This window comes from Acomys russatus, chromosome X (genome assembly GCF_903995435.1).
Source record: "Acomys russatus chromosome X, mAcoRus1.1, whole genome shotgun sequence".
Taxonomy (NCBI): domain Eukaryota; kingdom Metazoa; phylum Chordata; class Mammalia; order Rodentia; family Muridae; genus Acomys; species Acomys russatus.
In genome coordinates this window covers 79535075-79562997 of record NC_067169.1, presented here as the reverse complement: position 1 = coordinate 79562997, position 27923 = coordinate 79535075, and the positions used below count along the sequence as shown (strand labels likewise).

At 37.3% G+C, this 27923-nt stretch overlaps 1 protein-coding gene across 1 annotated transcript in view; it reads right to left on the bottom strand.

Annotated features, from left to right (window-relative positions):
* Positions 1 to 26938, bottom strand: part of Il1rapl2 (interleukin 1 receptor accessory protein like 2) — a 1209823-nt gene extending 1182885 nt beyond the window's left edge. Inside the window, exon 1 of the mRNA XM_051141602.1 lies at positions 26444 to 26938. The gene's annotated coding sequence lies outside the window, so the exon portion shown is untranslated. The remainder of the gene's footprint in view (positions 1 to 26443) is intronic.
* Between the last annotated feature and the right edge of the window lie 985 nt (positions 26939 to 27923).

Genomic DNA, 27923 nt, shown 5'->3' with positions numbered 1-27923 from the left:
TCCTAGAAATCCTGCATTTTTTGCCACCCTGGGGTACTTTTTAACTCATCTTTAGGCTTTAGAGTGTCATCTAAGATAGGAAAACTTCTTACAAGGTGGTAGAGAAAGATCATTTGTACTATTTGTAATGGAAAGGTGAAGGTGGGGTAACTACTTGTATTGAATTATCATTCTACCTAATGTAGCTCTACCCTGTGGTCTGAAGGGTACTCAAGGCATTTGCAAATAAATCAATATTTTCATGATCTAGAAGTGAATAGTTTCAAAATTCCCTTAAATGGAAATTGGTAAGAAGTATATAGAGGCTAGAAAGAAAAAAATACATGCAAGAAGCCATCCAGATATGGGTGCTTATGTGTATTCATGAAATGTGTCTTTTTTTTTTTTTTTTCATTTATTATGTATACAATGTTCTGCCTACACATACACCCGCAGGCCAGAAGAGGGCACCCTATTTCATTATAGATGGCTATGAGCCCCCATGTGGTTGCTGGGAATTGAACTCAGTACCCTTTGGAACAGCAATCTGTGCTCTTTAACCTCTGAGCCATCTCTCCAGCCCTTTTTTTTTTTTAATTTTTTATTTATTTACTTTTATGTACACTTGGCGTACATGAATATTTGTGTAAGGGAGCCGGATCCACTGAAGCTTGTGTTACAGACAGTTGTGAGCTGACATGTGGGTGCTGGGAATTGAACCTGGGTCCTCGAGAAGAGCAGCCAGTGCTCTTAACCACAAAGCCATCTCTCCAGCCCACGAAATTTGTCTTTTGCATTCTTAAACTGAACAAAACTAATATTTTTACTATGAATACTTTCTATCACCCACAGATATTTTTGCCATCCTGGGGTACTTTTTAACTCATCTTTAGGCTTTAGAGTATTATCTAAGATAGGTACATATTGGAAATTTTAAAACTAAACTAATGTCTCCTAAGACATAAAGGGGTAGAAGATGTCAATGTTGCTTCAGTTTACCAAGGAACAAACAAAACACATAAATACCTCCAAATTCCCCATACCTCCCCTAATTTATACTTGAGGGCATAACATCATCATTTCATTCCTAGGTAATATCAGAACTTCAGGACTTTAAAAAAAGAGAATTACTTGAGTTTGCCATCAGCATAAATAAGATATAATTTCAGATTCTATTAAGTCATACATACAATCACATTTCAGATAAGGGAATCCATGCTTCATAATTTAAGTGCAACAATGCTTCTGTTTTGATATTATCATAAAGAAATTACTTTTGTTCGCAGTGTTATCTGACCTTCATGCAGAAACTGATTAAAATGTTTCCCCTTACAACAAAGACGACTGTAAATGAAAGTTGAAATGAAATATATGGCGTAGCATCATTGTAGACAGAGCTTTCCTATTTGAATAAAACACCACCTCAAAAAAAATCTAGGTAGGCTCATTTTCCCATACAATCAACACATTTGCCTTATACACAAAGGATATTCCATCAGTCATGACAACAAGTTGTCACTTTCAGGGACAGCTTCATATAGCATGACACAAGTGTTTTATATAGTTTATTCACAAGTATTATGTGTATTGAAATGGCTTATGTTTTTTATAGTGAGGACAAATGTGGAAACAATTTGATGGGCTTTTTAAAGTCACATATAAATAATGTTAGGGCAAAGGGTCTCAGTATATTTAACCTGATCCTGTTGTGTTTCTAACTTTCTGCTGTTGATGGAGGTGGGGCAGGTGTAGATTTTCAAGCTTCTTCTCTTAGGTATTTAATGTTATCCCAATATTAGAATTATTTTCACAGGACAATAGCAAAGTCAAAGGAAATAAAGAAAATCAAGCAGACTGCTTTAAATAATGAAATAGAAAGGAAGAAGGTAGTTTCTAAAATAATTTCATGTTTGCTTATAGTCTGTAGAGCATATGCATTTTCTTGCCTTTGTATGTGCATCTTTGCATGTGTACAACATACTAAAGAGACCTGTATTCCTAGAAATCATTGATATTATGAGATATTTTCTGATTTAGAAAAATATTTCAACATATTGATCCATGTGTCCCAATACCTGTACGTCACTAAGGGTATTCGATGAGAATTCAAAAAGAGAATATGAACAAAATGAAATAATAGAGCATTTTACAGTTTACAACTAAAAACAGAGTCATGAGCTGTTTGTAACAAACACAAGTAATCATCTTGAAAAATCCAGTTCTCTAAAATCAATGTCAGAAAATTAAGGCTAAACAGATCTTTTAGGGGTCATATAACTATCCAGGGGTGAATCTCAATTTAGAACACAAATCTCCTGACACACATCCTAGCACTCTCTTGTCATGCCTAATCCTACCAAAATAAATATTATAATTTGTCCCTCTTGATATGTACAGCTGTTAAAAAATAAGAATACCATATGCTGGCATACCTATACTGAATGCTACTGGTCCAAATTTGGAGGGAATACAATGTAATGTTTCATCATCTTTTTTACAATGTTACATCTAGATAAAAACAGCAGGCTTATTCATTGCAGAACTGGTGATTTCCAAAAGAGTAATATTAAATGTTTGTGGTGAATATTCAAAACAAGTCTCATATATATGTCAAGAATAAAGGCCCAACTCATTCTAAAAGAGGTGGTATAAAGGCAGTGTCTAGTATATTAATTAGGATTTGCTTTTCATTCTTTTATCAATGCTAACAGTTTATTTGAACTTAAATCTCCTACTTCATTAGTGTCAGTAAGCAAGTGATAAGTCATTAAAATTTCACTGGCTCTTTTATTTTGCTGTAAGAACAAAAAGGCTGAATCTGATAATAGGTCTCAAAGTAAAGAGTCTTAGCAAGACAAACAGGTGGTTCACTTTCTCGGCACAAATGAGTCAAGCTGTTCCTTTCCTTTTTTGCCCTTTATTTCTCTTGTAATCATTTTAATTTTAAAAAATCTTTTAACTTGTCGACCAGATCTTAATTCACATAATTTATAAGTGTGTACTTACTATTGATAGTAACCTACTTTGAGTCTCCCCATATAATAAACATCTTTTTACTAATAATCACCAAAAAAAAATCTTCATGTCAAAAAGTGAACAAAAACTTCACAAAATTAAATAGCATCAAACAAAGAAGTTGCATCTATGTGGTGCAAAAAATATAAAACTAATCTCAAAATATTTTCTCAATACTGGAAAAACAGACTGTATGTAGCTATGTTCCACATCATTATAAATGTAAGAAACTGGTCATTCTTTTGTATTAAAAGAAATTGTAGCCTCAGGTCTGGAGATATGGCTCAGCAGTTAAGAACACTTGTTATTACTACAGAGGGCCCAGGTTCAAATCCCAGAACCTACATAACCAGCAACTATTTGTAAATAATAGTTTCATGTGACCTAAGACCATCTTCTGGGCTCTGTGAGCATTGCACATGCATATGGTGCACATAAATGCATGCAGGCAAACACTCATACATATAAAATAAAAAAAAAAATCAATAAGTGCTAAGAAACCACATTATCTGTATAATATTTTAAAACTTTTGTGTCTTTAGAACTCACATTACATATCTACTTTAAGAACTATGGTTTCCTCAAAGTAAACATTCAGTTATTGAGACAGCACTATTTGCTGCTATTAAGAAAACTCCAATGGACATAAGAAATACAAGAATCTACACTAACACATAAAGGTTGAGTACCCCTTTTATAAAATGCTCTGGGATATAAATAGTTCAGATTTATGTATTTTTCAAATTTTAGAATACCAGTTATTGTTGAATATTCCTTTTCAAAAAATCCAAAATTTTTAAGTGCTTAATATGTAACTTATTTTCTTATATTTATAAAGCTGTCCATCCATTCTCCACAGTTGAGTGGAGAGTGAGGTACGACTTTCACACATACTCTGGTGCCTGATATTTGACCACGTCCCCTTCATGATAAAATGTTTGGAGATATTAGGGATACAAGGGACATACCTAAACATAATGAAGGTTATTTACAGTAAGCCAATAGAAAGCAATTCCATTAAAATCAGGAACAAGACAAGGCAATCTACTCTCTCCATATCTATTCAGTTGAGTAATTAAGAATTGGCTGGAACAATAAGACAACTAAAGGAGATCAAGGGGCTATAAATTCAAAGTATCACAATTTGCAAATGATATGATAATATGACATAAACAACTCCAGAAATTCTACCAGGGAACTCCTACAGCTGATAACACCTTTAGTGAAGATAAAATAAAAAATATCTGTAGCCCTCCTATACGCAAATGACAGACTGAGAAAGAAATCAGGGGGAAAAAACACCATTCACAATAGTTTCAAATAATATAAAGTATCTTGGGCTAACTCTAAGCAAGCAAGTGAAAGACTTGTACAATAATAACTTCACTTTTTAAAAGAAAGATTTGAAGAACGGAAGATGGAAAGATCTCTCATTCTCATAGATGAGTAGAATTAACATAGTAAAAATGGCCATCTTACCATAAGCAATCTACATATTCAATTCAATCCCCAATCAAAATTCCAGCACAATTCTTTACAGATCTTGAAAGATCAATTCTTAACTTTATATGGAAAACCAAAATATCCATGATAGATGAAACAATCCTGAATAACAAAAGAGCATCTGGAGGTATCACCATCCCAAATTTCAAGCTGTACTAGAAAGCTAAAGTAATAAAATATGCATGGTATTGGCATAAAAACAGACAGGTTGATCAATGGAATTGAATTGAAAATCCAGGCAAAAATCCACTCACATATGGACACCTAATTTTTGGTAAAGAAGCCCACAATACATAATGTAAAAAAAAAGTGTCTTCAACAAATTGTTCTGGTGTAACTGGATGCCAACATGTAGAAGAATGTAAATAGATTTATATCTATCACCCTGCACAAAACTCAAGTCCAAGTGGATCAAAGACCTCAACATAAAGCCAGATACACTGAACCTAATAGAAGACAAAAATGGGAAATAACCTTGAATGCATTGGCATAGGAGACAACTTCCCAAACAGAACACACCAATAACACAGGCCCTAAGATTGACAATTAATAACTTGGACTTCATGAAACTGAAAAGCTTTTGTAAAGCCAAGGACAGCATCAATAAGACAAAATGGCAGTCTACCAAATGCAAAAAAAAAAAAAAAATCACCTATTCCATATCTAACAGAAGGCCAATACCGAAAATATATAAAGAACTCAAGAAACTACACATCAACAAGTAAAATAATTTAAAAATAGGGTACAGTTCTAAACAGAATTCTCAACAGAGGAATCTCAAATGTCTGAGAGAAAAAGAAATGTTCATCATCCTATGCCATCAAGGAAATGCAAAAGAAAACTACAATGAGGCTCCACCTTACACCTGTCAGAATGGCTAAGATAAAAAACACAAGTGACAGATTATGCTGGTGAGGATGCAGAGCAAGGGGTAATATTCTCCCATTGCTGCGGAGGAGGGGGGGAGTGCAAACTCTTATAGCCACTATGGAAATCAATATGGTAGTTACTCAGGAAATGAGCAATCCATCTACCTTAAGACCCAGCATATTCACAAACATTCACATGCTACTACAAGGACACCTGCAGAACAATGTTCATAGCTATATTAATAATAGCCAGAAATTGAAAACAACCTAGATGTCCTTCAACCAAAGAATGCATAAAGAACACATGATACATTTACACGATAGGGTAGTTACCCAGTTGTCAAAAACAATGCCATCATGAAATGTGCAGGCAATTGGATAGAACTAAAAAAAAAAAAAAAAAAAAAAAAAAAAAAAAAAAAAAAAAAAAGGCGTCCTGAGTGAGGTAAACCAGACCCAGAAATCTATCATGGTATATACTCACTTAAAAGTAGACATTACCTGTTAAATAAAAGATAATCATGCTACAATCTATTTATTCAGAGAGGCAAAGCAACAAAGTAACAAAGTGCTCAAGTGAGGACATATGGATCTTCCTGGGAGGGGGAAATAGAATAGATATTTTCAAGTGGACTGATGGTAACAGCATAGATCAGGTTGGGGGAGCATGGGGAGTAGTGGAAGAGATGACTGGAACTGTGGGCCTTTTTAGGGGGCAATATAAGAACTTTGTGCAGTGGAAACTCCCTGGAATCTATGAGAATGACCCTAGTAATGGTGAGTATGGAGCTTGAACTGGCCATCAGGAATCAGGCAAGGCTCCCAGCAGTGCGACTTGGACATCAACACAGCCACACAACCTTCAACCTATGATATGTCCTGTCTGTAAGATGTGCTGGGGTGACGGTGTGATGCAGAACTTGTGGGAGTAGCCAAACAATGACTGGTCCAACTCGATGGCCCATGCCTGTTCCTCATCCAAAGATCCAGGATTGGACCAAATATGACTGATAAAATGTCAATGAAATGATTCCTAATGATATTCTGCCATGCTCATTAATTGGAGTCTAGCCCAATTGTCATTATCGAGCAACTTATGGGAGCAGATGCAGAGATACATAGCCAAACACTAGGTGAAGCCAGGGGAACCCAAAAGAAGAGGGGGGAATCAGGACTATAGGAGCCAGAAGAGTCAATAATACCATAAGAGTACAATCTACAGAATCAACTAAATGGAGTCATGGAGACTCATAAAGACTGAAGTGACAAAGATTGACCCTGTATGGGTCTGAGCTAGGGCCTCTGCACATATATTATAGTTGCATAGCTTGGTATTCTTGTGGGTCCCCTAACAAGCAGTAGTGGGGGGAGGTATCTCTGATTCTTTTGTCTGTGCTTGGGACCTTTTTCCTCCTAGTGGTTCACCTCGTCCAGCCTTGATATGAGGATTTGTGCCTTGTCTTATTGTAATTTGTTATGCCATGTTCAATTGATATCCCTGGGAGGCCTGCTTCTTTTTTTTTTTTTAGGGAAATGGAGGAGGAGTGGATAGAGGAGTGAGAGGCAGTAAGGGGAAGAAAGAGGAGTGGAGGTAGGGGAAATTGTGGTTGGCATATAATATGTGTAAAGAGTAAAAATAAAAATATAAAATAACAACAAGAAATAAAGTAGTTCGTAATGAATTATAAAATCATAGCTTTTCATAGATACTTATTTTTAGTTTGTCCTTCTTTCTCTCTTCTCCCCTATTCTCTTACCTAACCTTAACCCCAACTTAAATGTCTCCATCCCTGGTGCTCTATCCTTTTACTTTCATGTTACATGATTTCTGCTGATTTAAGACCTGCAACACAGGAGATATCCCCAAATGGCACTGTAATCCCAGTCAAAAACCCATGTCTGTCCTGTCCATTGGCTAGATCTGGGTAGGGGTTTGAAGTTTACTGCACATATTGTCCTTGGCTGGTGCCATAGTTTGAGCAGGACCCCTGGGCCCAGATCTTCCCGTCATAATGTTCTTCTTGTAGGTTTCTAGGACCCTCTGGATCTTTCTATTTCCCCATTCTCCCATGCTTTTCTCACCTAGAGTCCCAATAAGATGCCCTCCCCTCTGTCCCACTTTCCTGGTAAGTGAAGAATTTCATGGGACATGCCCCTTGGGCTAGTGTCCAGATATATGTGAGTATATACCATTTGATTCTTTCTGCTTCTGGGTTAACTCACTCATTATTATCTCTAGTTCAATCCATTTGTCCACAAATTTTGGGAATTCCTTGTTTTTAATAGCTGAGTAGAATTCCATAGTGTAAATGTACCACAGTTCCTTTACTCATTCTTCCGAGTGGAGTCTGACTTTCACACGAACTCTGGTGCCCCATATTTGACCATGTCCTCTGGATGGGGTGGCGTGGTGGCACTCAGAGGAAGGATAGCAGGCTACCAAGAAGAGCATATACAAGGGGAGGGGGCCCCCCTCAGTCACAGTCATAGAGGAGGGGAGTAAGGGCTATACAAGATTAGTCTAGTTGCCATTTCATCATACATGGCCCCCTGAGGGTCCTTGGAAAATTAATGGATAATGAAGAAAGAACTACATTATCTTTAATGGTGTGGCCTCTCACCATTTCCAGTAAATAGCCCCCATGCATGGACACACAAGCAAATGCAATTGAACTAAGTGGGATGAAAATGCCTCCAGCTAAGTATGTATATGTTTATAATTATTCTTAGACCTAAGGGAGAGGAATTGGGTGAAAAAGGGAGAGAGGGACGAACAGGAAGATACAAATGAGGAAAAAACAATTTAGATGTACTCTGAATAAATTATTTAAATAAATGAATAAATAAATAACACATACACACAAAAGAAATTTTAAGTTACTACTAAAGTAAATTTCCGGTTATAAAAAAAAATCTAATTTTTCCTACCACTCCCCCCAAAATAGAGATTTTGACTTTCCATTTTTGGCTTCAAAAAATGGACTTTAAGAAAGGCCTCCCCTCATTTCTAATTCCTAACAAATACTAGCTAATCCTAAACTACACAAATAAATAAATTCACAAATTCCTGCCTCTTATTAAACTAAGAAAGTTCAGGAGCAGCTCCGCTGACCTGAAAGGAACGATACTCAAAAACTACAGAAGAGAAAGAACTTAGCTGTGTGAGTGTACAGCAATACATGTAGGAGCTATATATTAAGCCGTGTAGAACTCACTGCTGCAGAGCCACATACATTTTCAAAATGCTATAGAGACCTAGAAAATCACTGTGAAAGGAAAATTCCATTTCTGCAATAAGTGGAGAGCCAGGTGTTGCACAGCATGGGCTAAGGACAAATGAGGATTCAAAATTCCTCAAAGCACTCATTTTTCTTTTTTCAGGTATGACAGAATGGAAATGTATTTCAAAGCAATAAGACACAGCATTTTGCAACTAAAAAGGAAAAAAAATCATCAGGTTCATTAAGCAGCAGTGGTGTAATGGATGTCTGGTATAATCTCAAAGCAATACTATCTCCTTCTTCCTGTACTTTTTGTGTATTTATTGGCTAGCCAACTTAGTAATGCGATTAGGGCACATTTCTAATGACACAGGGTCAGAGTATGATTTCTATTGTCAAAGGTTATCTTCCTACATGCTAAATTGGCTTTTTTAATTCTGTAGTTAGAGACAACCATTTGGCCGCATCTCCAGCAGCCACTTTGCAATTACATGCCCTTGGGCAGGAGACATAGGATATATACTTGTGCTGACTCATTTCTGTGATTGAAAATACTCTATGGCTTTTGCCTTTTGTCCCACTGAAAGGGAATCAGCCGCACTCTCTGTGTGGTACAGCTGCTCCAATAGTACTTCACTAGTCTTAAAAGATTGTTGTGATAAATATACACAAAAGAAAAGTAGTGATAAATATGATTCTTTTACAGCAGTGTTTTTCAGAGGGTAATAAGCAGACCCCTGCATAGAAATTACCCAGGGCGATTTAAAGTTAAAATGCACATTCTTTCCCCAGACTTACTACTGTACAATATCACAGTGAGTTTAAGGCTATCCTGGGCTATATAAATGTTATCTCAGATGAAGAAAGAAAGATGAAGACAGACACAGAGACATATGGGCATAGAAGTAGATACAGATATAAACATAGAGGAGAGAGGGAGACAGAGAGAGAGAGAGAGAGAGAGAGAGAGAGAGAGAGAGAGAGAGAGAGAGAGAGAGAGAGAGAGAGAGAGAGAGAGAGAGAGAGAGAGAGAGAGAGAGAGGAGAGAGAGAAAACATATAAAGAACATTGTCTATTGAAATATTTTGTAGCTTAAAGGTTGTTGTCAGAGTCCCCAAGGAGTTTTATTAGAACACGTCTGCCTGTGGCACGGCTTTAGGCCTATGAAATAAACCAGATCTCAGAGCATAAACCTGGGCTTCTGTGGTAGCAACTGTGGAGCATAGCTTAGGCAGGAACTATCCTAAATCTTTTACTTACTTCATTCATCTAATTCCACAAAACTGCTTCAAGTTTGGTACTATTATTGTCTTCATTGTGCACATACAGTAACTGGAGAAGCAGGCTTCCAGAAGGTAAGTGACTTGCCCAGAGCCACAGAACTGGTTAATACGATGCTGAATGGAACATTCAACCCTAGACATTTATTTAGTTCTTTCCGGAGTCCCTATGGACTAAAAACACTTTGATCCTCTCACAAGAGGCAAGAATACAGGATGATGCTGTTCTTCCCCTCCTCGGATTCAGAACAGAGAGCCTGCTGTTCAATGACCTAAGAAGGCTCACATCACAGATGAAAAGGAGAGATGACATACGCAAGGTCCTTAGTCAAATACTTACAGAACTTCTCAAGAGAAAGGAAAATAAAATAAGGTGGGAAATTTACTTTTAGAGTTAACAAAGGAAAAAAAATCTGTAGTTCAGGCACTTCACAAACAACAAACTGCTTTTGGTCAAATTAAAGCATTAAAAATTAATATATGCTAACTAATGTGTTTGGCTTGAAAGCCCAAAGAGAATCCTTGTGGGTGTTTCAGAAATGCTTCTTGTGACCTGACAGCTGGCTATTGCAGGAAATGAAATTTCACAGTCCAAAAGAAGGTTTAGTTTAGTAGCAATTAATCTAAGATCTGGGATAAACCACATACAATGTGAAATTCCATGAATTTAAACAGCATCTCTCAACATACTGACATGAGGTTCTTTTTCTTGAACTGGAGGGTCTGGATGGGCATATTTGAATGGTAAGCCTACCTACTGGGAAAATTATGAGGAGGAGTCAAAAGAACAAAAAGAAAAGGATGCAGAGAAAAGTATCAACAAATGTACCCACATTTTCCAAATTACCATTCAATCAGTGCTGTTTGAAGCTCTACTCTTATCAGAATTTCCCCTACATACACATACCTTCTTATGCACCTCACTCCTCAAGTGAACTGGTTCTACACTGTTATTACAGATTCAGTTATATTCATAGCCTCAAAATACCAATAGGAAAGCAAAATGAAATGTTTTTATCACCTCTAACCAAATTCAGTATTGTTGCACTGATTATAATCTCACTATGATCTCCAAACTGAAAGGTTACCTGGCCTCTAGTCCATTTTAGTATTTCCTGTCCCTGGCTCTTTCTGGTACTTCAATTTGTATGTCGTCCCTGTCATCTTTCTCCCACTGTGTCACCACCAAATAAACATCCATGTTCTGTCATAGCTTTCCAGTTCAGTTCACATCTGAACAACTATTCATTTTATGAGCGTTGCAAGTCAAAAAAGATGGTCCTACAAGGAATATTACAGTTGTGCTTCAGGCCTGCATACTTTATGATGTCAACAAGAGAGATCCATTAATTTACAGTTCTGTGCTCAGTAGGGGAGTCATATAATATTCTACATATATTTAGTTCTCTACAATGTAGCTTAATCAATATGGCACCTCAGGCAACTTGAAATACTGAAGGCAGCATAAAAGAAAGATTGTCAGACCAAGAAATTTTATGTTCACTGATAGGGATTTAACTGCTTTGGAGGCTGCAGAAGCTATATATATTTAGAAGATTATAGTAAAGTCAATGATGGGAAAGAGTCAAACAGATGTGTATAAAAGGTACTGAGGGAGAGAAGTGATTTTTCTTAGGACCCTGTGCTGATTAGTTCTTACTGTCAACGTGACAAAACCTTGACTCACTTGGGAGGAGCAAACCCCATCTGAAGAATTGCCTCAATCAGATTGGCCTGTGGCTATGTCTGTAAAAGATATTCTTGATTGATGATTGATGTGGTAAAGCTCAGCCCACCATGGGTGGCACCATCCCCAGACAAGTGAACCTGTGCTGTTAAGAAAGCTATATGAACATGAGCCAGTAAGCAAGCCACTAAGCAGTGTTACTCCACAGGTCTTGCCTTCAGTTCCTGCTCTGATTTCCTTCAGTAGTGGACTGTGACCGGGAAGTATAAGATGCAGTAAACCTTTTCTTCTGAAGTTACTTTTAGTCAGAGTATTTAGCAATAGAAAGCAAAATAGAACAGACCCCAAAGCAGATGTTTCTAGGTTCAAGCACTGCTGATTGTTTTGATATTCTACTTCAAGAGTGTCACTTGATAATTTTCAAGTAAATGTCACCTTGAATCAATCATCGACCTTCTCTATGTTTTATATTCAGGACCTTTCAAGTGGGCTGGGAGAGTTAGGCTACTTGCCTATAGATGTCTCTATGCCCCATAGTTCTGTGACTTTTAGAAGCATGCTTTGCTTATCCTAAGGAGCTGTTCTGAGTCCCAAAGAAATATTAAAATGCAAATGCCATGAAAGTCATAGGGTGCCATTTGATATAGAATTATTTTAAGTTATGTACCTCCAAATAAAACTAACAACATGCATTGCTCCCCCTCCCAATAAAGAAAATAGACTTCTGAGCTTCAATTTTCAATTAGTATCAAGATTTATAATTGTACTCTGCAATTTTTAGACACAAAAATAATCAAAGGCTCAAATTATGATGTTTATTAAGAAGATACCAAGCCATTTAGAAGTGCTGGGCATAGTTTATGTCAAGGCAATTTTTTCACTGCTGTATGGATCTCCAAAATAGCTTTTTGCTGTTGTTATTTCATGAAGACTAATAGAAATGATAGGAGGATTGAAACCAAATAATTCAATTATACTTCAATCTATAGCCTGTAAGGGGTATTGTTTCTATCTGCATGCATATTTTTCTATATACTACTAAACTCTTCACACAGTTTACAGACCAGCCATTAGTTAATAGTTTTTGGACATGTGATTAATACTTAGGCATTAAAATCTTCATGTGGTGTATGTATGTATGTATGTATGTATGTATGCATGTGTACAGTGAGGGACTACATCTGCACACATTATGTAAAGATAAAATAATCTTACTTGAATGATACCCCTTTCTAGTTTCCCAAGAGAAATATTGTAGAGGAATTTGACATCAATCAAGAGCCAATGTATTCTAATGCAGTATAGTCATACCACATACATAAGAAAGAGATGTTTCTTTACAGAAAAGTTCATACATTCTGAGAGAATGTTCTAGCTCTGTGACATCAAGATCAACATTCTAGCAAAAAGAGGTCATACTCAGGGAACACCTGCCTGCAATAGACAAGAAACTTAAAGCATATGGGTTTTTAAAAATTAAATCTAAACTGCAATATATCGTGCCTAAATAATTCTGTATTGGGAGCACTCCATTGTGAAATCTCTCTTCAATTGAGACAATCTCTGCTACTAATTTCACAAACACAAAATCTAGTAAGGCCAAGTGCAACCATATAAGTTCCTGTGTTTTGATGGTGTACAGAAATCCTTGGATTTAATTAAAGCAAATGCAGCAAATGTTTACATGCTATTAACTAACAAATTCCTTCGGAAGACTGTCTCCTAATTCCCATTGGATTTGGAACACAGTTTTATAATGAATGCATTAAAAAGATAAAATTAGCAACAGTTTAGGTTTTAATTTTTACTTTGGTGCTAAATATTGAATCCAGGGACTTGTGCATTATAGAGGAGCACTCTATCACTAACTTACATCCTCACCCATGTTTCTACTTGTATTAAATAATATTATACTTTCTTCCAATTTGACATTTGGTTAGTAAGTATACATACACACATATATGCATATATATATGGATTAGTGCAATATACTTTGTAAATAATAAGCTTATCCATTGACAGAGTATGATTTACTAAATTTTAGAGTTTTCAGTTTGTAAATATCATAACTATTTTATGACATTTTTGTCAGCCCAGAATGAACGCATTTTGAATGAACGAATGAATACTGATTGTCAATTGTACCCTTTTTACATAACTTCAAGAATCAAACCTAGCCATAGGAAATTAATATACTACTTCTACTGATTTGACTATTCTGAACATTTTATATTTAGACAATAGTAGACTGAAATCTTTTTATATCTATTTCCCTTCACTTCTATGTTTTATAATCTCATCTATTCTGTACCAGAGTTTAATTCCTTGAATGCTGACATTCATATGTGTGGATATATATAACTAATTGCCTATCCATTCACAAATTGGCAGCTATTTTAGATTTTTTTTTTACTATTTTGTGGTTATTTAGAATCTATTTCCTTTTTAAAAAGAGTTTAAGATTTAAAATTTTATGTGTATGAGTGTTTTCCATATATATGTGTGTGTGTATAATATGTACATGCCTGAGGCTGCAGAGGTCAGAAGAGAGCATAAGATAACCTGGGACTGAACTAACAGATGGTTGTGAACCATCAAATGGGTACTAGGGACTAAAGAGGAATCCTCTACAAGACCAACAAGCTCTCTTAACAGCTAAGCCAAGAGTATAGTCTCATAATCATTTTCTCTCTCAATTTTTAATTAGCATTTATATCACTATGCACTGCTCTATATATTAAAAACCCACTATTTACATTTTATTGCATGCATTCATTTATATACATTAGTGTGTAGGTGGGTGGGCATGCATGTGCAATGGTGCCAGTGTGGAGATCAGGACAACTCATACAAATCAGTTCTCTCCTTCTACCCCATGGGTCCTGAGGATCAAACCAAGGTCATCAGACTTGGCAGCAAGCACCTTTATCCACTGAGCCATCTAACCAGCTCCAAATAGTAGCATTACTCTCTATTAGATGATAATTCCCTGGTTTCTCTCTGTGACATGAAAATCAATAAAAAATATATGGAGAAACTAGTATGCAATAGGCAGAAAATAGAGACTTAATAAGTATTTGCTGACTCCAGACTTACTGATTGAGAGAAATAATTCCTTCTACTCCACTTCTCCTTTTAAGCACATCCCTACCAAAGCTACCTGGGTGGTATGTAATTGAATATTGGAACTGGAAAAGACTATAGAGGCCATAGTTTCTCAAAATGTGCTTCAAGAACCACTTGTATCAGAACTACCAGGGGATCTTGTTAAAAATGTCTATTTCTGTCCTGCCCCTCCCAGATAATCTGATTCAATAAATCAGACTGGGAGACTACAGGAAACTTCCTCTGTAATAAGCACCCTAGATAATTCAAATGCATACTAAACTCTGAAAATCATTGATTTAGTCTAGTCTTCCCACTCTATAGAGGAGGAACTTTGGATTCATCTGGGCGAGTGCCATGCTAAAGGTTTCAGAGCATGGTAGAGGGAGAATGACAGAGAATTAAAATTGGGAATACCAATACAGCACCTTCTGTCACCTTGACTATTCTCTCTTATAAAGTCTTCTTGCCCCTGCAAATAGGATCCTCCCTCTCATACTTCCTCCACAACTGTCAGTGTCTGACACACCATACATGCTCAGTAAAATAGTTATTTCATTAACCTTGGTCCTTTGTGAACTAAATGACTAAAGAGTCTCCTTTAGGGCAGTGTTTGTTAAAACTATAAAGTAACAAATATAATGCCCATGAAAAGATCACTGGACTCAGGAGGGAGATCTCTGTATTTCCTGACCCAAATGTTGAAAAAGCTCCTAAGTAGAAAACAGTCTTCAACCATGGGCTTTGGTGACTAAAGTAGCCCTGTAGTGACATTGCCTGCCCAAGGTCCTGAAACCACTCTGCACACCCACTGTGAGCTATGTAAAGGAGCCAATTCTTTTTCTCTTAGAATATACTTTCTGCCAAGCTTTCTATCAGAAGGAAATTATAAATTACATGAGCTACCACCATAACTAAAAGGCAGTAGGAAATTTTGAAATGAAAGTTGCTATACTGATCAGAAAGACTCAGTACAAACCTATTACTATGTGGTAGAGAAAAAGATAGAGTAGCCATTTAAGTCTTTTTGTTTTCTTTTAATTTAAAAAAATTAAACTACAAAATAGTACTTTATTGTAATTAAACAAAAATGTGAGAAGAAAAGTTATTCAACTCTTTACCCCTTCTCAACTCTTTATAATGCACCAATTTAAAATTTGCATCAATTTAGAAAGAATCCAAAATCTTTCTATCCCTTATTAAACTATGTATCACTTTATAAACACAACACACACACACACACACACACACACACACACACACACACACACACACACATCTTGACAGTGAGAATCTTATTCCTATTATTCATCATAAGATTTTTTATTTTACCAGTAGGTAATAAACTATTCATTTTACCAAGGCTAATGCTCCAATGAGAATCTTCCTTTGTCTGGACTCTAGCTCTTTAATGGCTACAAATTCTTAGATGCTCTACTCATAGACACTCAAATCACTGGTAACTCAACTTGCCTTACCACCTATGCCCAAGTAGTATCACACAGATCCTAACCACCTCACACAGATCCTAATCACCCTTACTCTTTCTTCCAATTTTTTCTTATATAGTTTTAATCCCTGGCTCATTGCTTCTTGCAACTTGTACTCTTATATTCATCTGCTTGTTCCAATGCTTTTCTGCTAAATCCTTTAATAAAGCCAAGACACATATTAGCACATCTGTCCACTGCTTCAATTATTATGCTGAGCAAAGCTTGAAGAAATTATACATATAAATTCAAGACTTCTGTCTTCATTTGAGCACTCAGTGCTACCTATTCTTCTGTTTTTACTAATGTCCTTCTTCCCTCAAATCCCAAAGTTCTATTTAGGTGATTCAAATTTCTTTATCATCTCTCTCCCAATTTAATCTCAACAAATGGCAGTGACTGGTACTCTCAGAGAGAGCAGAAGTCCAACAAAAGCTTTTTACACCCTTTCCAATAAATCTGTAGCAAAAGTACATGAGCATGCTCTCTCCATATTTTATACACACACACACACACACACACACACACACACACACACACACATTTTTTTTCTTAAATTGGAGGTAAATCATTCTCACAGTCACATATCTGTGAAGAAAATTAAGGGCATGGAATTCCTAAATATAAAATCCTGTAGAATTGTTCACCTTGAACAAAACACTAAGGAATTAGGTGGATAAGAGAAAGGGTATGTTGAAGCAGGAGAGCAGAAATGAGAAGAGAATGTGTACAGCCAGAAAGTCAAGTCTGACCATGAAGTAGAATGCAAAAGTGTATTCTTGAATAGAAATGTATGGTCAGTGTTTGGAATAGCTACCATGGGAAACATATGGTCGAGATGCACAGATGCATTCATGTAAAGTCTGCTTATCAGCACTGTGGGCTGCAGATGTAGTCATAAGCTAAGCGCTGGTTTACGGACAGGTAGGTGCTAGCATAAATATCTTCCCTGGAAGGCTTCAGGCATACATATATGGGAGTAGAGAAAATGGTCCACGAAAGTGGGAAATTTTCTATAGGTTACTGACCAGATAATGAATCCAGAGCATAATGACCACATCAGCAAGAGTAGCTGGTTAAAAAGGAAGCAATATTAAAAGTAATAATCCTCAGATTTTAAATGATTGTACATTTTACCTTTCTAAGTACAACTTTTAAATGTATTATGTATTGCTTACAAAATGCAATATCTTTATGGGAACTGAATTCAATTACCATCTGCAAATTATAACTGGGTTTTTTATTAAAACATGCTATGATACCAGTATTTTAGGATTTTTTAAGAAAAGAAAAAATAAACATATCTCTGATTTAATTAAACCTTTAATTGAATTTTGATAACATGTATGCTGTGATAAAGGAGTCACACATCTCAATTATATAAAATTAGAAAATTTGTTAATGTTCCTTACATATATATGTATATATGATTATGTGTCATATTTAAATCCAGCACTCGGGAGGCAGAGGCAGGCGGATCGCTGTGAGTTCAAGACCAGCCTGGTCTACAAAGTGAGTCCAGGATGGCCAAGGCTACACAGAGAAACCCTGTCTCGAAAAACCAAAAAAAAAAAAAAAGAAGAAAAAAAAAAGAAAATTTGTTAATGTTCCTTACATATATATGTATATATGATTATGTGTCATATTTAAATGCATGGTTTTCAAAACTAGTTTGGCCTAGTTTCATCTCAGGCAGCTATTTCAACAGTTCTTTGACTTTAGGAATTCCTTTCTTTTTTATTATAATATAAATACATAATTTTCCCTCCCTTCAAACCCTTCAATTTACCCTTCTTTGCTCTCTTTCAAATTTATAGCCTCTTTAGAGTTCTTGATACTTTGTGAATTTCACAGCATACACCTCAATCCCATTCATCTCCCTGTCCTTTCACAAGCTAATAAAAAACAAAAACAAAACAAAAAGTTCTTGTTGTGGAAGCTGTAGTGTGACACCATGTGTTATACTGAATATCCTTTTGTCCAAACATCTTTACTTGCAAATGTTAATTGCAATGTGTCACTGGTCTGGTTCAAGGCCTCTGGATTCTGCTACAATATCAATACTGGATCATCAGTGGAACCTTTATTCAAAACCCTGTAATTTCCCTGTGTCATGGAGGTCAAACAGCTTTGAATGTGCAGCACCGGCCTTTTCATGTTGACCAGCGGTTCATAGATGCAGTAGATGTTGGGCCAAATCAAAGACCTGGATCTGGGCCAGGCAGTAGCTGAGCCAGCCAGTTTTCCTATACCTACACCATCCGGGCCAGCTCTCTAGCACTGCCCCAGCTATTTTATCCAAAGCCTCAGCCTTCAGTAGGCAAGGCCAGGTCTCCCGTCCCCATGTCCTCGAGGCAGGCTTATCCATGTTCATGCCAGCAGGTCCTACTGTGCTGCCCAGGCAAGGTGCAGGGCTATTGCTTCTTTTTTAATCAGTTGCTTTTATGCACATATATGTATGTGGCTTCAGGAACTGTATGAAATTTTGTGTTTAATTTTCCCTTTCTGAAAAATAATAGTGAAATTACTACCAGCCTGGGTGTGTGGCTTGATAGTAGAATGCCTTCTCACCGTGTTCAAGGCCTTGTACTTCAAAAAGCGTGCTACCCACTTCCTTTTCAATGTGATAAATTATGAGACCTGAAATTTATTAATTAATAAATACAACTGATTAGAAGAGTACTCAGAACTCAGTACCAAACCTACCTATTAAATGATATAAGAACTGGGAGTGATGCTAAATGGAAATTTCTGTTTCTAAAAAGATTTAAAATCTATCATGTTACAAAATCATTTGAGCCCTCCACATAATGTATAAAATATGTTAACATAATAGTTCATGAAAGTTGCACTTGAGAATAAATGTAGACCTATATCTGTTATATATTAGTTATTTCTGTTTATCTTTATATCTTGCATGCTTTACAGATATATATCTATATTTTCAGTGTTTATACAAAATTAGCTATTGATATTTTCATTTTATTATTATAAAAATTACTCCAAGTTACTTTTATTGTAGCTATATCTGTTGTCTTTTTTTTTTTTTTTTTTTTTTTTTTTTTTTTTTTTGTTTTTTCGAGACAGGGTTTCTCTGTGTAGCCTTGGCCATCCTGGACTCACTTTGTAGACCAAGCTGGCCTCGAACTCACAGCGATCCGCCTGCCTCTGCCTCCCGAGTGCTGGGATTAAAGGCGTGCGCCAGTACGCCCAGCTATCTGTTGTCTTTTTATTTTTCATTTAACCCTTAAATTCTTCTCAAGTTAGCATTTAATTTTGACTAGCTTATCTTACAAGTTATATAAGCATAATATTCATTCCCACAACAGATTGGATATCTGAGAACCTCATACTGAGAATAGAAATACTGAGTAGCAATAAGCAATTGCTCCTAGAAACAGAACATGTTCATTACATATTTTAAGAATTTCCACTTATTCTCTTAGAACAAATTCTTAGTGAACCTATGAGATCAAAGAAGGTGTTGCCTGTTTGTATATGAACATCAGCTTAACCTCTAGAATGGAACAACTTAAATGGTGCATTAGCTCAGCCATATTCTCAGTCTCTTCATTACTATGGTTTTCTTTATCCTTCAAGCTTTCTTAATCTGACATGTGAAAATCATTTGCTTGTAGAGGGTATAAAATATCTTCATTTTGTGAACATTTTCCTCACAGATTTTCCCAATTTTGTTGTAAGATTGATTTTATGTGTAAATTTACTTTTATAGTCTATCCAACAGTCTATGTAACAGATTTTGGCATTTCTGAAGGTTAAATGTGATAATATTTCCCATTGAGTCTTCATTTTCATGAAATGATTGGAAAATGGTGTCTTCATCTTTAGGTTATAAACACTAATAAATAAAATGTTTTAAAATACAAAATATTTTGATGCCTTTGTTTCATTTTTCTACTTTTTCATTATTAGATCTTAGATTCAGCTTATTAAAATAGTTTTACTCAGAGGAAGGACAGCAGGCTACCAAGAAGAGACTTGATACCCTATGAGCATATACAGGGGGAGGAAGTCCCCCTCAGGCACAGTCATAGGGGAGGGGAATAATGGGAAAATGGGAGGGAGGGAAGAATGGGAGGATACAGGGGATGGGATAACCATTGAGATGTAACAAGAATAAATTAATATAAAAATTAGAAAAAAATAAAATAAAATAAAATAGTTTTAAACAATAAACATGAGTATTGATTTACTAAATTTTCCTTCTATTTCTAACCTTGTTGTCACAGACATACTTATAGAAAAAATGTGTATTTTCCATTTGCACAATTTGAAAGTATCATTTACCACTTCTTTAAAATCCCGAGTATGGCTGAGTTTATTCTTTAGACACTGTGCTGTTACATATTTTTTTTTGCCAATTCCTACATATATACCACTGCCTGTTTATTATTTGTCCAATGTAATTTGTATGTAGTAGCATGAGTTCCTTGAAATTTTTCTTCAAATATTCATCTGGAATATATAGTTTGAAGTGACATAAATATCCAATTTTGCCAAAAGGATCAAAATGATTCCTATAATATTTCTTACTTGCTCATCTTCTGATGACACTGTAAACTTTCACAAGCTGCATATGCTGGTGAAAGTATACACTTTTGCTTACATATTCTGGCAGAAATAAACCCAATGTAACTCTTTATGTTGATTTCAGTGTGCTACATCTCCACATTCTAATAAAGTAATCACTGGCTCCATATGAAATCAGAGCACTTGAAATGTGGCTAATGGACTGATGACAGGAAATTTACGTTACTTAAATACAATCAAACTTAAATTTCCACAGTCTAATGTTTATTGGATAGAGCCCATCTAGAGCATAGCGAATTTTAAAAGGCTATATCACAATATTTCACAGAACTATTAACAGACAATTGGCTTGACAATTTCCCTTTTAATTTGAAACTATCATGTAGATATACAGACCTTCAGCCAAATGCAAAAGCTAACTAGCTGTGTGTTTTTAAAGCCAATCCCACTATATAAATATGTAAAGGATGTGCTCTCTATGATTGGCACTGTACAAGTAAAACAGGTAGTATAGCCTTTACAAAATTTAAAATTCACTGGAGGAGATAAATGATATACAAATAACAGTAATTGTTGTATAAGAAGGCCAATGCCATAGAACAGAAAATAACAAAGCACCAGGAGAATTCCAAGCAGAGAGTTATTATTTGTGCTACGGGCCATAAGAAAAACAACAGAGGGCTGCATGAAAGAGGTGATAATTAAACTGCCTGTGGGTTGTGTTCAACAAGCAAAAAAGTAGATCATAGAAGTAAAAAAAAAAATAATGAAAGAATGACATAAAGAAGGCACAGATGATGAGTAACAAAAGTCATGTGAGATGATAAGTGGTCTTGCCCAAATTATCATATGTTCAGGAAAACAGAGAAATAATGCTTATGAAGTAGTGTGATGCTGGATTTTATAAGCTGTAGATACCCAGCTTCGTATCTAATAAAGAGAGAATAATATTTTTCAGATCACTGTCATCAAAGATTACGACACCAGAGCAGTAATAGATATGTGATAACAATAATATACAGTTTTACAACTTATAAATGTTAGTCACTTCATAAGATTATTATAAACATTAAGCAAGGTACAGAAAGTAGGAAGGTCATTAACAGACCATAAACCAAGCAATCATAAATGTTAAAAATCCATTAAAAAATATAATGGTCTAGATGTCTCCTATATTGACACTCATCCAAATAAGCCAGAGCAAAGAAACCAACTTGAGAACAGTACTTACTACAAATGAAAGATGATGTTACTGTCATAGCAATTATAAAAGGGATAATAACTAGGAGATAGCTCAGTGGTTAATAATTATGACTGCTCTTGTGGTATTCTCTTGTTTAATTCAAAACACCTACATGATGGGTCACTATAGTCTATCACAGTAGTGTCAGAATATCCAGTGCCCTCTTCTGGCCTCCTCTGGCACTGCATGCATGTTGCACACACATATACATGCAGTCAAAATACCCATATATAAAAAATAAAAATAAATAAAATCTTAAAACACTAATAAAAGTAAAACATTAATTTCTGACTGTAAATTGAAAAGAGGCAACACATTATGTGGGTCACCAGATATGGAAAGGAGGATACAAATTTTTCAAAATTAGTAACAAATATCACCTAGTTCAAAGTATCAGACCTGATGCTTGAGCAACTACTAAATGGTTGGTCATGCTAGCACATAGGTACAATGGTCAATAACCTTCTATGGTTAAAAGGTAATCTATTTTATGTACGTAGCAACTTTCTAGTTGGTAGAAATTATTCAGATTTGATAAACAATCTGTGCCTCTTACAATAGATTCATTACTTAATATTTTACATAGTTAAATATTTTAATTATAAAAGAATCATGCAGTTACTAAAATCGAGAAAGATCAAGTCTCTAACCTCATTCTGATTTTATGTTAAAATCACATATAAACTATATAAAGTAGAAATATATAAATTGCTATAACTATTTTACTAGATTTAAGTTTTTAATGATTTTGGTAAAATTTCAGCAAAGGAAAGAACCAAATGAGCCTCAGGAAGATTAATCAAAATATATTTTGGACAGCAAACCAAAGACAACACGTAGAAACTTTTATAATAGGCCCCATCAAGATTCTTGGAGAACTGAATGATAGCAGGAATATTGCAAAGCAGAGAACACATTCCAGAGACAAAACTGGAAGTATGTAATTAAAGAAAGGATTATAGAATCAAGAATAGATGAAGAAGACAGAAGAGTCCTAAATGAATAAGATCATAAGTTCTGAGAATAAGGAATAATAGAATCATTAATAGAAGCAGATAATAAAGTTTGACTTGAGAGAAAACATCAAATTTGTGTTTTAATTCAGTTTGTCTTCCATATCCATGGGTTCTGCATTTGTCATAGATCCATAATTCATGGATAAATAATATACATAAAATATATTTGCAAATGAACAAGTATAGACTTTATGATTGCCACCACTCCCTAAAACATTCTAGTATAATAACTATTCATATAGCATTGACCCCATGTTAGACATCAGTAACCAGGAGATGATTAAAATATACATAAGCATGTATACAAGTTATAAACAAATCCATTATGCCTTGTTATATAATGGCCATGAACACCTGTGGATTTTGGTATTCTTAGTGTCTTAGAACTAACCTGATACATATGTCAAGAAATGACTTAACATTTTATAAGCTTATAGGATACCCAAAACAAAACAAATCAGGTTTAAAAAAAATGAAAGTCAGGCAGGAAGCCAAGGTATAGAAACTTGAAGATGGGAGATTTAAAGGAAAATATTAGGTAAGAAAGTGGCCAAAGTCAGGGTCATTGAAAAAGAAAATGTATGTTTTTCACAATGATGGATAGAAAATTGGCTGGAGAAATCCTGATAGCCCACATTTAAGGGATAGGTGCACATTTGTCTTACTTTTGCATTTTATTGCTAAAGAGCTTAAACTGTGGAGTATTTAATAATATTTCTACTTTATTACATTATCTCTTCATTGAGAATCATATGTCATTCTCAAATGAAGGAGGCATTGTGCGCATCCTTCTAACTGACCCTCATGTGATCCTTACTACCTAGTTATATAAATACCCAGATACGACAAACAGAGTGCATTTCCCCTTACAGAGTACTCACACTGCTGCAACTCTCATGGAACGTACTCAGATCACCACACACTTCTTTTAAGGAGCAGATGTGAACACAGAATTTCATTTTAACTGAAATGTATGATCATTTCAACCAGATTTTGACTCCTTTTCTTTTCCTAGTTTCCTCCATGTTTTTTTTTTCAAAACAGCAGAAGTTCTGCACTGAGCCACTTCCTTAAACTAGACAATCTAGCATTTTAAATAAAATAGTGTTTATTGCCTTAAGCGAGTCTGGAATTGTCACTTTATAATTTGCTGTTTTCAGATGGCAAGGTCTTTCATAGTATTCCTTCTTAAAGCTAAATAAAACATCATTTGTTTTTGCACCTGTGGATACATATTTCAGGTGAGTAATCAGGCTGTTTTCCAAGTAGCCAGAGGACCAGTTGACACTGGAAAACAAAGCATGTGTGTTGGCAAACAGAAACCTTGCATTCATTTGAGTAGCTGTGACTCAGTTCACTATTTGGTAAACCAAGACACCTGCAAAAGCCACTATCCAGACACCCCATTTTCCCCAAACCCCATCCTCAGGATTGTTTTAGCTTCTGTACATAACAGAAGTACGATCCCGCAAACATTGAAACTATGCCAGTGTTCAATCTGCAGGCAGCTATCTCACAAAATTATTTCAATTCCAAGCCAAATGCTCTAATGCCTGGCCTAAGTCTGTTGGGCAAAAGCATAGCTAGCCATGGCTGGGTATCACAAAGACAACTCAAATAGCCCTAGCATCTAGAAAGGGAATGCAAGTGGCTAGAGCAAGTGAGCCAGACGCCTTTGATGCAGCAGCCTTTTACCCACATTTAAATGCTTTTTATTTAAATCAGCTGCCCCCAGTTTGGTAATTTCAGGCTGTTTAGGCCGTGGTGACCCACCGATTAGAAAGTCTGTACCATCATAAGCCAGCAGCTCAGAGCTGTAGCCACTGCTTCCAGTCCAGCCACTCAGCAGTGTGACAGCAGTGAGGCCAGACAGCAGAGTTGGTGAAGGCAGCAGGAAAGGCCGATAGGCAAAGCCAGCTGAAGCCTAGACTCTGAGACAGCTGGGAATTTCCAGCACCCTAGGTCCCAGGCTAATTGCCTGATTTTCCACCAGGGAGAGAAATACGTGTTCTTCGGAGCCACCTGACAAGAAGGAAAGCAGAAAGCAAAGTGTCTGTGACCCTGTAGGCAGAGCCCAGTAACACAGCAGCATTGCCATTATAGCCCTGAAATTGTCAAGGGACAACCTATGCCCAGCACAGTAGAGTGGAGATACAGGAGTGTATAATCTCCCACACCTGTCCCTGACACTGGTGTCCCTCCTTTCCAGGCACTGTGTAGCTGAGATACTCTTTCTGACCTGTACAATGCCCAAGAAAGTGGCAAGTTTTTCAAGAACACATAGTTCCTCTCTCCCTTCTTGGGGTCTGTTGTGGTTGCACCTCATGTTTCCTCTGACTGGAAAAGGAGCAACGTTGTTCCCTGAAAGTCCTACACAAAATCAGTGATTGAATATGTCAGCGGTGGGCATGTGCTGCTTCTAAGTCACCAGCAAGATACTCCTTAAACAGATCCCCTCCTCAGCACTGCCACCAGTGTGTACCTTCCAGGGCACTTTCCCCTGGTACTTCAAATACCAATTGCAACCTTTGCATGGAAGAATGGGTCTTAAATACTACTCCTTTGCTAATGTCCACCCCTAAGTCCCTAGGTGGCACTGGGCTGGGGGTAGTTACAGAGACCGGAAGAAACCACTGGAACAGACAAATATAACATACACTCAGTCTTCCAGGTCTCTCTGCCAAAGCCTTTTCTTTTCCTTTTTCTTTTCTTTTCCTTAGTTTTTCCCCTTCAAAGTGTGATAGAAAAGTCAAGCTCTTTGCTCCACTCCAGAGTTTCAAATCAAGACTAGCCACCTGAGGGTTACTCTTTCTTAACTCCCTTTCTGAGATCCCCTCACAAAGACTCTAAAGGACATCTTGATAATGGAGCCCCAAGCAACAGTGAGGAAAGGTTCATGCAACCTGGAAAAAAAAAAACCTGCTCAAAAGGGCAGGAAGGATTTTTCTCAGGATGAAGAGAGACTATCTCAAAGTATAGAGGTGTAAAGACAGAGATGGCTCTGGATCACCAGCATTCTCTCCAGCCTTGTGCTCCAAGGGAATTCCCGGATGCAAGAGCCCAAATTGCGAATCCCCTGCTGTTCTACCTGGCAACCACCTGAACCCCATCCTTTGCGGGTTGCTCTCCTGGCCATAGGCTAAATAAATAAATAAGCCAGAAGCACCCAGTGGGAAATTGCCTTTCAGACTGCAAAGCCAAGCCTTGAGTCACCAGCAGACCTGTAAAGGTCTTGCTGGAAAATACAAAGCTAAGGCTCTCACCTATCTGACACACCAAGCTGACCCCGACAAGTTAGGAGCCCCTGGTCGCAAACTTGCAATGGGGGCTTAAAGAAAAAAAAAAAAGAAGAAACTGGCGAGTTTCCAAGTGGGAAAACTCGCAGTTCAGTACAACTAGAGCTTCTACTTGGCCTTAGTCTCCCAGATGCCCGAGAGCACCTATCCCCAAGAGCCGGCGAGTCCCTGAGTCGAGTTTGCATTACCTGAGTCTTGCAAAAAGGAAAAAATTAACCCAGCAAGGTCCAGCAAGTTTCAGGCATATAGTTCCATGTCTAGGGCGAGGTGGAGAGCAGAGTTCCAAAGAGCTTTAGCTTCCAAGGCGGTCAGTAAAGCTGCTCAAAGATGAATGGGGTGCTGGAGGTGGTTGTAAGATTGTGTCTCCCAAGCCGCTGAGGACACAAAGTCTCCCACCAGGTTCCCGCCACTCCCAGTCCGTAGCTGATGAGGATGCTTGAGAAGTTCGGAAGATTCCTGGAGTTCAGTGACGCTTCTGTGGACTTTGGGGTGAACCGGAGAGGGGACAGGCTACAGGAGAGTTCCTAAATCATTAAGTCCTTTAGTTAGAAGGGCAGATACCACCGCTCAGCTCAGTCTGCCTCCAGGATTCTTCAGAGCGACTTAGCTTTGGTGCAGCCTCCTTCCAGCCGCACCTTGTCCGGGCCAAATGGTGTGTGCCAGTGCCACACTGGGACATCCGGAAAAGGGGCGCCTCAGCAAGCAGCGCAACCACCGCTGGCGGGGCAAGCGAGCTCCAGAAGGCAGTGGAGCTACAGGCTCAGCCGCGCTGCGGTGCAGGCAGCCTGGTGTAAACCCCACTCGCCTGCCACCTCCTGCGCGTCTCTAGCGCTTGCTGGAGTCCTTTGGCCGGTGCGCAGAAGCCACTCGCCCCAGCACTCAGAGAGGAGTGCGGAGAGTAAGAGCTGCGCACTCCTCTCACATCCTGCCACCTTCGCAGGCGCCTCTTAAATATGCCTGGAGTAGGGAAGTGAGAGGGTAGTGGAAGTCACCCAGAGCCTTGGGCTTCGTTGCTAACAGTTTGGTGCCTCCTGGCTGATTGACTGCAACCAGGAGGTGCGAAATAGAGAAGGACCACTCTGGCGCGTCACCGCAAAGGGCCTCTTCTGTTCCTCCTTCTCCTCCTCCTTCTTTTTCACACCCCCTTTGGATTTGAAAGCGCTAAGAGACGAAACCGAATTAGGAGAGTGGAGGGGAGAAGCTGCTAACCCCAAGTCCCCCATCCCCTAGCTTAAAAACGCGCTTCTCTTACCTTTCCCGGGAGAAGGGAAGCGTGTCGCTGCAGCGCCGTCTAGCGTCCTTCCCAGACTAGGCTACCATAAAGGGATGAAGAAAAGCCTTCAGCTTGGTGCAGGTGTGGAAAGTCAAGAAAGCAAAGTTTTTCTGTTTTTCTGGTCCCCAGTTCCAGCCACCAAACAAGATAGCTAGTCCATCCGGCTATGTACCTGCTTGGTTCTCTGCAGGCCAGAACTTATTTTATTTTTTTTTAAGAAGAAGGCTATCCGGTTGCCTAATTTTAGTCATAATTAAGCTTTCCCGAACCTAAGAGAACTCTTTCCAAACCCTCCTGTGTTAAAGATCCTGAACTTCCAGGGTTCTCCACTCTACCCAGGCCTTAGAGCAGGCAGGTAACATTTACCCAAAACCTGCACGATCTAGACCGCAGCG